An 11,768-nucleotide genomic window follows, 5' to 3' on the forward strand; every position below is an offset into this window, starting at 1 on the left:
TCCGCTTAAGTCTATTGAGTCAAATCAAGGCCTAATAAGTGGTATCAGAGCAGGCTGGTTACATACTACCAGTAAAGATCGAATCATGTCAACAACTAAACAAGAATCACTCAAAATTCCAGTCATCAACAAAGCTGATTATCCGACCTGGAAAGTGAAGATGATACTCTATCTCGAAGCCGCAGATTCTGACTTCATCGACAGGATTACTGATGGTCCCTATGTCCCAAAGAAAATGGTTGCCAAAGAAGGAACGACGCCTGAACACTATGTAGATAAAACAAGGGCGGAGATGACACGAGAAGAAAGACTTGAAGTACTCAAAGGTAAAATCAATCCTTCACAATAGTCTGGATTCTGACATGTCAAATAGGGTAATTGCTTTCAAAACTTCTAAAGAGATATGGGAGACATTAGAAGTTCAATGTCAAGGAACAGAAGCAATCAAAAAGAATCGAAGAGCATTGCTTATTCAAAAATACGAGAGATATGAGACAAATCCTGATGAAGGTCTCACTAACTCATATTATTGGTTTCTCACCCTGTTAAACAACTTGTCTCTTATTGGAAAAGAATATGAAACTGAGGATTCCAACACAAAGTTTCTCAGATCATTACCTGAAGAATGGGATACTCAGAGCTCTATCATAAGGCATCAGTATGACCTACGTACTGTTTTTCTAGATGAAGTATATGGATTACTAAGAACTCATGACTTGGAAAGTCAACAGAGAAAAGCCAGAAAGGTTAATAGAGACAGTTCATTAGCACTAAGAGCTAAAGAAGGGGATGAAGCGAACAACTATGATGAAAAGCCCAGAAAGCAGATCAGGAATAAAATCTCAGTTATTGACTCAATCTCAGTTACTGATGATTTTTCTGAAGATGATAAGGATGACTATTATTTTACACCAACTATAAGAAAGATTGTAGAAGGGGGGGGTTGAATACAACCTTTTAAAAATATAAAAGATTCAAAGAACAATGAACACTTAACAATAACAGAAAAGAAAAACACCAAGTATTAAAAATACGGGTGGATTGAATGATCCACCTGTGAGATTTTATATTGAAGGATCTGTGGATTGATTACGATTCTCACAGCTGCAGGTTCAACACTTGAACTGTTTCTAACACTCAGATTTTCTCACAAGTAATTAGAACAAGTTCAACTGATGCTACTAACTTGGTTATATACTCTAAGTTTACAAAGCTTAACTAGAATACAAAATCTGCACTCTAAACTAAACTATGCTGCACATCTTTGTCTTATGCATGCCTTCTGTGATGTCTTCATCTTTGACCATCTTCTTGATTTGATCCAGATTGCATTGCATGAGATAAGAATGTTTCTGGTTCTTCTTTATTGTCCTAATCAGGCTTCCATGTCTATTTTAGTGTAATTCAATCCATGTGACTTGTCAGAATTAAGCTCTAGTCACTTTCAATGGTTGTTTGCTTCATCCGTTGAAAGTCCCTTCATCCATCGAACGAATTAAAGACTTCATCGATCGAGCACTGTTCTAGTCTCATCAGTTGAATACTTCAGCTTCATCAGCTGAATACTTTGTCTTCATCAGTTGAATGCTTTGTCTTCATCAATTGAAACATAGTGCACTTTTCATCAGTTGAATTGTTACAACTCATCAGTTGAATATCCTTCACTTAAACAAAATAAAATGGCATTAGATATTTACAATTAGCCATCATATTATATCCATCCGTTGATAATTCTAAAGACAAGTGATACAACAATTACAATTGAATATTGATAAAAATTCTAATTCAAACATGTTACAAGGTGTTTATGTTATCATCAAAATTATTGATTCCTAACAATCTCCCCCAATTTTTGACTGGAGAAGATGCAGACATAAATTATACACTTAATGATAACAAAACACAAATGAAACAAAGTACAAAATTTAAAAGCAAGAGATTGAAGATTTACAGATGATTTTGCTCCTCTAGACAGAGTAGTTCACTTATTCCTAGAAGATCTTCTTCTGGACTTAAGCTTTTCTTCAAGAATTTCAATCAGTTTCTGAAAAATTCCATAGAACCATTCTTCATCACTATCTTCTCTGTTGATCTTGGACTGTAGAGTTTTCAGAGTTTTGATGCTAGCAGCCTTGAGTTGATCTCTAGGTCTGAAAAATCTCCTAACACCCTGGTTGTCCCTGAACTCCATAATAGGAGTTGGTTCATGATGAATTTTCTTTCCAGTATAGGGAATCTTCAGTTTCCTAGGCAAGCTATTATCAGAACTCCACTCATTTCTGATTTCTTAAATCCTCTTTAACACCATCTGTTTGGATGGGGGTGTGTAGCCTCTAGTTCTTTTCATTTCAACAAAGATCTTGTTGAGAGAATTGAATCCTTCAATATTGAGAACCCTGTGAAGAGGCCAGACAACATCTCCCTTGCTTTTGTATGAGAAAACAAGTCTTTCAGGTAGCTTGGATGTCTGATCAATTTTTCTCACTTCTTGTAAATCATCCAAGTCCAGCTCAAGCTCTGAGATTTTTTCAATATTAGTGATGAAGAGATAGTCATCTTTATTTTCAAGTACTTTTGGAGGTTTTGGAGCATTAACCAGCTTTCTTTCTTTTGTCTTTCATTTCTTCTTTGGCTTTTCTGTTTCCTTGACAAGAAAGGCTGGTATAGGAATATCTTTAAGATCAATTTTCTCAACCTTTGGTATGATTGGCTCTTCAAAGAAGTTGACATCTGGAAATTCAACTGCAGTTTCCTTGATTGGAGAAGAAAGTTTTGATGTTTGCACTGGTTCTTCTTCTCTTCCCTTAGCAGCCTCAGGCATCTTTGTTTTGGCTTTTAGTCTTGGCTTCTTCTTTGGAGCTTGCTTAGGAGAATCTCTATTTTCATTTAGCAGCTCGGCCTCCAATTCTTTCATAAGCTTAATGGCATACCTTTCATCAACTTCTATTTCTTTGTTAATAGCAAGTTGTGATTCTCTTTCCTTTCTTTCACATTCTCTGGCCACCTCCTCAGCTTTTGCAAAAGAGTAATGTGGGTGGCCAGCTCCAATAAACAACTTCTGGCCTTCTCTGTAGATGATAGCAAAATGAGCTTTGAGGGCTTCATCTGTACTATCTTTGTAACTTTTGATTTCCAAGCCCAGAAGTTTGTACTCATTTTTGTCAGGCCTGGCTGGAGGGAAGTAGATAGAGTTTGAATCTTTTCCAGGCTTTGCGTACTCAGAATTAACAGGAGACAAGATGGCTTTGAATTCATTCAAGATTGATGGCTCACCCTTCTCCTTCTTGGATGGAATCACAATCTCAGGTGTGATTACCCTGAGAATTGTTGTTGTAGTTGGTAAAGAAGTTGGAACCACTGTGGCTGTTGATTGTGAAGTTGAAGATGATTTTTTTGCCATCAGTTGATCTAACCTCTCCTTTATTGAATCCCTCTTGCTCCTTGCCTTGAGCTCATTAGTTGTGAAGTATGGTAGTTGAATTCTAGCTACCAGCTCTGCAGGTGAAGTCAAGGGCTCCTTCTCCTCCTTTTTGTTCTCATCAAGTGCAGGAGGTCTAGGCACAAAGATGTCAGATGCCATGAGAAGATGTTGGAGTAGATCAGTGTGCACCCTTTGGTGTTGTAGCATCTCATGCATCCTGGCATCCAGAACATTTACCGTACTCTCCAGGGTGTCTAGCTGCTTTTTCAGCTTGGCATGCCTTCTCTCAGAATCAGACATTGCAGAGACAGCCTTGCTGGGAAGCCTTTCAACAATTTTAGCAGACAAGTCATTGTTGACTGCATTGATGGTTGAATTTAGATTCTCCACCTCTTGTTGAAAATGAAGGGACTGATTGTGGAGCCTTAGATTTTCCAGGGCCTATCTAGCAAAAGTAGTAGAGATTGAAGAACAAGAGCTGCCAGCTTGGGAGGTGACCAAAGTTGCCGCTTGTCTTTGTAATTCCAAGATAACAACAGTGGCATTGGCAGACTGAATGGAGAGCAGAGAAGGAAAAGAATTAGATGGCTCTGCAGGCCCCCATCAAGAGAATTATCAAGTGCTTCATTGAGGTCTTCATCACTGTCATCTGCATATTGGAAATCATCTCCAGCATTGGCAGGCAGAGCTGCAAGTGCCTCCTTTGCTTAGAGCGTAGATGCAGTTGTGTGGATAAAATTAGACTCCTCTCAGCTGCTTAATTGTCCAACCTAGAAAAATCTTGGTAGGAGGACATCCCATGTGTGAAAGTCTCAGGGTCAAGTGGCACACTATCTAGAATTGATCTGTATTCATCTTGAATTTCTTGCTTACTTGGCCCTTCATTGACACCTGCATTTCTCTCATTTTCTCTCTGTTCTTGCATCAAGGGATCCCCTTGGCTCACCACACTACTCACCTCTCCCTCACTAGTTCTTGCTAAAGAACCACTCAATTCCTCTCCTTTTTCCTGTCTGGAAGAAATAGCCAGACTCTCCACTTGCTCTCCTTTTGCCAGCTCCCAAGGCTGCCTCTCCATTCTATCACTCCCTTCCCTCAATCCTAAAAGTGTTTTTGCTATGAAGTGATCAGCTACTGTGGAAGCAGGAATCTCATTTGAAGTAACGGTAGCTGTCAACAGATGAGAGTCATCAATTGAAACATTCATAGAAGCAGCTTTCAACTGATGAAGGCTGTTAAGTGCATCAGTTGAAGGGCAAACACTATTCGATGGATGAGGGAGATCCATCGAAGATGTAGAAGGGATAGCCATCGAAGTTGTGACAGTTGAGTCTGTGGTGATTAATTTTGAGTTTAAATCCACAGAACACATTGTCACAGAAGAAGAAATATTTTAAGAAAGATCCAAAAAATCATCAATATGATGATGATCAATCTCAGAGAGGGGCTTCTCCATGAAATCTAAAGATGGAGAATTTATTATGGTGGTATGAATTAACTCCACATCCATAGAAGAAGTAGGAGATAGTGTTTGAGGTTGTGAGATGGTAAGATCAAAAATAGAGGAAATAGGGATTGAAGAAGTGGAAGGGGGCTGTGACTCCACATTTACTGGAGTCACATCAAACTGAATTTGTGAAGTCTCAGGAATAGAATCTGGGATTTTATCCTGAGAAGTGTGTGCAGTTTTGTGCTCAGATTTTCCCTTAGTCTTCTTTCTCCAATAGGCTTTTATGGGTGAAGTGTCCCTCCCCCTATTTAATTGTGCCCCTGGCTGTGGGCTGTTTTCAATAACATCCTTTTGGGAGGATGTTGCTACTGATGAGCTTAAATCCTTATTAATCTCTGTAGTCTTTTGGGAGACTACAAAGTGGCTGGGCTGGTTTTCACTCTTCTCTCCATCCTTATTCTCGGAGTTTCTTTGATGTTCACCATGTCCCTCCCCCTCACTTACACCTTTCAGACTCCCCTCAGGTGTGTGTTTCTTTGTTTTTACAACAGGTGCCTTTTGGGACGCACCTGAGGTTGGCTTTTTGGATTTTGATTTTGATGGTTGTGCCACTTGGGTAGGCTGCTGTTGGTCATTCTCAGCAGCCGTAATGACAGAAAGCAAAGCAGGAGAGGGTTGAGAAGGAGTATTAGGAAAGCCATATACTTTTTTCCCATTGCCTGTTTCTATGATAGGCAAGTAGACAACCTCCAAGGTTTCATACAGCTTCATCCTTGCAAGATCTTTGAAGATTCTTTTCTCCTGCACAAAGCTATCAACATTGGCTTCTTTGTTAGTGATGACTAGCTTATCATCAACATGATTAGCTAGCATCATAAGAAACCTAACATAGTACATATCCCTAGGTCTATCAGTTTTATTACCAAGCTTCTCCCCAATTTCTTAGATCATCAAATCACCAAAATTATAATATTCATTAGTTAAAAACATGTAAAGCATTTGCAGAATTTGAGAAGTAATAGCATCAAAATTACTAATATTGCCAGAAAATGCTTTTACAAAGGCGTCACAAAGATAGCTCCACTCCCTCCCAAGCCCTTTTCTAACTATTTTACCTAAAGCATCAGTAGGCAGGGCATAGTTCATATCATACAACATGTTAACTAACTGAATATCACTAGGCAAATTAGTAACAGTATTTTCAGGCAATTTAAAGCATGCATTCATGATATCACAGTTAATTACATGTTCTTTATTTTTAAGAGAGAAAGAGATAGTTTCATCCTCACTATTGAAGACAGTAATTGTCCAGATTTCCTCCACCACTTCATGGTAGATTACCAGATGTGACTTTCTTTTGTAGAGAGAGAGAGAAAGAGAGGGAACTTGTGAATTCGAAAGAGTGAGATGAAAAGAAATGAAAATAAATTGAAAAATCTTAAATACTATCACAGAAAATTGCTGTGATTGGCTGAGAAATTACCGTTGTGGAGCAATAACTTTTATTTAACTCCATAAAAATTACACACACGATTGTATGTATAAAGTAGAGGAGAGATAAAAGTGATTTCAATGGCTCAGATGTAGTAGATATTTCGATGGATGAGATAGGCGCCTCTTTGGAATTCTTATTCGATTGATGAAGATCATCTGAAAAAGTTTCAACTGATGTCATCCATCGAAATAAAAACTAGGCAATATGATATTATTTCAATGTCTGAGCTGGAAAGTCATCCTTTGAAACAATAAAGCATTATAGGATAAATCCAATATCTCATCAGTTGAAATATCAACTATTTTATCCAGAATTATAACTAATTCAATTTTAGAGAAATAGACCTTAGCTGAATTCTGGCTGCCAAAATACAAACAAATTCACACACTATAGTACAGTCCAGAATCACAGATTTTGTGACAACACAATATATTGTTTGTCAAAGTCAGGTTGATGTGGCTCCAGCAAATGTGGAGTCACAGCCCCTTCCAGTTGAAACACAATTCTCTCTAAGCTTAGATTTTCAAATGGAGGAACTTGATTTACTGTACAACTTCCCCAAACCAAATTCTCCAAGTCTGCACTTGGAGGAGCCAACCTCTCAAACTGATGGTCATCTTTTACAAGATCTGTTGGATCATGAGCCTATTCTTCAAGACAATATTAGAGAATCTGTGGCATTATCAAAATCACTCACCACAGATTCTATAATTGTCTCTACAAATACTTCAATTGTTATTCCTTCAAGCTCATCAATTGATATCATTCATCAATTGCTAAGTGCAGTTCCATCAACGACTGGGCTTAACAGCAATCAGCCGTTGATCGATGACAATGTACCATCAACGGCTGACCCTCAGTTGTTGATAGAAGAGATCCCACTAGAAGTTGATACTCAACTTGAACATCTTGCTGTAACAAGAGCTGCTATAGTGAGGAACATATAATTGTCACTGCTCTTCTAGGTTTGAGAGATGGTGAGATTGAGGAGAGTGTACTTTGTGAGCAGGCAAAAGGAGAGGCTGGGTCTTCTTCCACCCAGGCAAAAGGAGAGAAGATGAAGGTGAGTGTGTGGTGAGCCATAGTGAGACTCTGATGCAAGAACATAGAGATAATGAGAGAAATGAAGGTACTCAAGAAATAAGGGAGGAGCCTTCTGTGGATACTCTGGATTCAACATAGTTTACTCATGAGAATCCAGCCTATCAGATTTTGGCTGAGTAGTCCAACATCCAACTAGAGGAGGCACTAGGTATTGTGCACACATCTGAGGCCTTGCCGAGAGCTCAACTAGCCCATGCTGCAGTTCCAAAGGGCATGTTGACCACAGAAGGTGACTCAAATTTTGATGAACCTTTTGGTGAGGATGGCTCTTATAATGAGATTGCAGATCATGCAGCTGGCCCTTCAGAAATCCCAGATTGGGTGTTCTCACACAACTATTCTGCTGGTGACTTTGAAAGGGAGATCTTAAGACAGTACAAGAGAGCAATGGAATGGGAGAATGATGAAGATCCTATGAAGAAGACTCTGTCTATGTTTGTGAAGGATAATCTTAGACTTCACAAATCCCATTTCAATCAAGTCAGACAAGAACTGAATGATCTAAGGAGCTCTGTATCAACCATGAAAGGAGAAGTTCTGAAAAACCTGGATGACAGAATTCCATTTGGTCTGATGTCAAAAATTAGATCCAGGGTTGAAACAGGCTCCAAGGTGAATGCCTCACTTGAAGACTAATCTGCAAGGATTTCCCACATGTAAAAATCTCTCAGTTATGTGCTCATTGGTCAAATGAATCAACAAACAATGCCCGTCTCTCTTATTAAGGCTCAAGGTGTTCAGGTTCCATCCCTGATTGATGCTAACAAAAAGGGGGAGAAGTCTACACAAGCCATCAGTACTTCTACTATCACTACTTCTAACAATGTTGTTGTTGGCAATCCCATTTCCAGTACTATTCAACCATCACAATCAAGTTCTTTTCCATCACCACCAAAAGAGAAGGAACCTATTGCAGGACTTCTCAATCAAACAGAATCAACTACACAGGGGGAGTCTATAACTAAGGGGGGGGCTGCTTGCCTTAGTTTCAGTCTTAAACCCTTCTGTTGTAGAAGAGAAGAAGAAAAAGGAAGAAAAGAAAAAGGAGCCACCTAAGAAGTCTTCCAAGAAGTTTTCCAAAGCCATCATTGTTAAAAGTATCAAGTCAAAAGGTGAGCCTTCATGTTTGAATGAATTCAGGCCTTGCTTAACTCAGTCACCCTCTCCAAAGAAGCCACATGGTAAGAACAAGTTAGTTGTTGACTTTCCGATGCCAAAACCTGACAAAGACAAACTACTTGATCTTGCCATCTATATGGTAAATTTGGCAAGAAATGGGAGGATGATGAGAAAATAAAAAAGGAGGAAGAGCACGCAGAAAAGGAAAGGGCTGAGCAAGAAGCTAAAGACATCAAAGAAGGGAAGCCTATACAGCCAAAGCTTGTGCTTGGAAAAATGGCCCATGACAGCATATGGAGGTCTGAGTTTGCTTTTGTTACAAGAAATAATCAAGTAATATGTGTTGCACCTGGACATCCCTTGTATACAAAATCAAAAGAAGAAGAAGAAAGACTGAATGGACCTGCCATTACCGAAGATGCTGAATTAGAAGGTTTGTTGCTCAATTTCAAGATGAACTAGATGAAGAGTTAAGGAGCTCTGTTAGTGAAGAGTCCAATCTTGTTGTTCAGCAACAAATTTTAGATGAAGCCAAGAAAAATCTCGAGAAGAAGAAAGAGAAGAAGCCAAGGAAGGCTATGGATGGAGTGAAAAAGGTCCAAGTTGCTGCAACTCAAACAGCTGAAGATCAAACTAAAAAGACACATGAATCTGAAATTCAAAATCCACCATCATCTTCAGCTCCTAATCTACCTGAAACCATTATCAATCCTGAAGAGATTAAAGAAGAACCTGTAGAGTTTGATCTATCAAAAATGAACTTTCCAAAAATTCTAATCTCCAAGGAAGATGAAATGGCTGACTCACTTAGATCCCAGAAGAGAAGATTAAGGAAGAAGTACATGCCAGAAAAGATTAAGAAGAGACATGGTCATTCCCAAAGATTTGAACCCGTTGGACCAGTTCAAGTTCAATCTCCAACAAGAGAAGTGGTAATTCCACTTGTGCCTGAGATAGTCAAGGTTCCCAAGTCCAATTATGCTTATGCTTTTCATATCAGTGAACAGCCACCCATTGAGCTATATCTGAATGAACTGGAATGGGTAAAAGCCTTTACAAAGACCAAAAGATAACCAGAAAGGCTGCAATTTCACTACACATCTAGATCAAGGATATCATGGCCTCTACAAAGAATCCTTGATCAAGATTATCATGTGCTCAAAACTGTATATGTAAAATTGGATAGCAAAAGCACATTTGCACAAAGAGTGGGGAGTGAGATTCTGAACAAGATTGAAGAAATCAGAAGGAACTAGAATGAATCTTCAGAATCGCCTCTAAGGTTGTTTCTTCCAAATACTGGCAGCTCAATCTTCAACCAACCTTCCAGGCTAATGACCTTTAGAGATGATCAAGGCATAAGGAGGTTCTTCAGACTGAGAGATTATGCTAGAAGAGCTGATATTGATACCTTGAAGGCTATGCAAGGAGATTATGCTAGAAGAGCTGATATTGATACCTTGAAGGCTATGCAAAAGAAGCTTAGTGACAAGAAAACTGAAGAAGCTATCTTTATTGAAGATTTGAAAAGGGAGATCAATAGGAATCTGGATAAACAAAGGAAGGGATAGTCATGAAGAAAATGAATCTAATTTGCTTAGTCTAGAGGAGCACTCCATCTCTTTTTATTGTACTTTCTCTTATCCTTTGTATTTTAATAAATTTGCAATCTTCTGTTCTTCCTTATTATTTTTCATGATAGTGTTTTTGTTATCATCAAGCACTCCAAATTTATATCTAAAATTCTTACAGATATAAATAGGGGGAGATTGTTAGGAATATGTGATACTTGATGATACAAAGTAATTTCAATTTTGTGCTTAGAGAAATTTCTATTGTAGCTGATCAACGGCTAGCATATTTTTGCAGTAGCAGTTGATCAGATTACCCATCAACGGCTAATGCGGTGCAATAACAAAACTATAATACCTTAGCAGTTGATAGATAATATATTATGATCTTTAAGATTAGTAGTTGTTCTATCAATGGATGAATAGATAGGGTGACATAATTATAAATATTTGAAGTCATGTAATCTATTTAAGTAAGTGAAGACCAGTAGCTAGTCAAAAAGCATCGATGACTAAATAAACAAGCTATCAACCACTACATCAATTTCATCAATGGCTAATCAAGGTGTGCTATCAATCGGTAACTCAAGTACTATCGACGGCTGAATTCTTCTAGCAGTTGATGACTACCAATTGAGAGCTACAAGTCAAGTAAAGGACAAAAAGCACATGGGTTGATGTGAAAGGTGCTGCACCAGTTTTGGAAGCTAAACTAAAAGCATTTTAGTCAAATATTGAGAACCTCGAAGCCTACATTTCTGGAAAAGCAACAAGAATTTCAAGCTGGCAAATGTACTATCAAGTCCAAGAAATTCTATATTTGTAATTTCTAGAAAAGGTGTATGACAATGCTTTTGCAGACTACCCTAGTTTGTATTAGTATATATTCACATTGTAATTTTCATTTTAATGTATCGAAACACTGTGAACTGAAGAGCAAAGCTGTAGAGATAGCAAGTAAGAAATTATAAGCTTCTGCTCTACATTATTTAGTAAGGAGCCAAGTATTTCTACTTGGAAGGTTTTTAATATAAAATCACTCAGGTGGATCAAACAATCCACCTGATATTTTTAAGATCATTGTTCTTTTTAGTTTCTGTTTAGATTTAAATCTCTTGTGTTTTGAATATGATCTATTAAGCAAAAATGAGTTCAAAATTTTTGTAGATTGTATTCAACCCTCCTTCTCCAATCTAACTTATTGTTTGCATCGTTAAATAACACTAGGGTTCAACTTAACACTAGAATAAAATCTACTATAGCGTAATAAATATATAAAACAAAATAAAGATGAATTATACAATGAAATCTTCAATCCCCAGGCTTGGAAAAGAAGAGACAAAAGTGTTTTTAACCTAACCTAATTATACAAACAATACAACCCCTCTGTCTAATGTCTATCCTTATAATAAATATTTGATTTTAATGCTTACAAGGAAATACAAATCAGTTTCACGAACGAAATAGGTTTCTTCAAGGAAAATTCGTAATTTTGTTTTCTTCATAGTTTCCTGGCTGATTCTTTTGGATTTTGGATATTGGACCATCTCTGAATTAAATAAAACTCTCTAAGCTTCGCTTAGGCTGTTATATCACCCAATTCTAAGT

The sequence above is a fragment of the Daucus carota genome, chromosome 1, assembly GCF_001625215.2.
Source record: "Daucus carota subsp. sativus chromosome 1, DH1 v3.0, whole genome shotgun sequence".
Classification (NCBI taxonomy): domain Eukaryota; kingdom Viridiplantae; phylum Streptophyta; class Magnoliopsida; order Apiales; family Apiaceae; genus Daucus; species Daucus carota.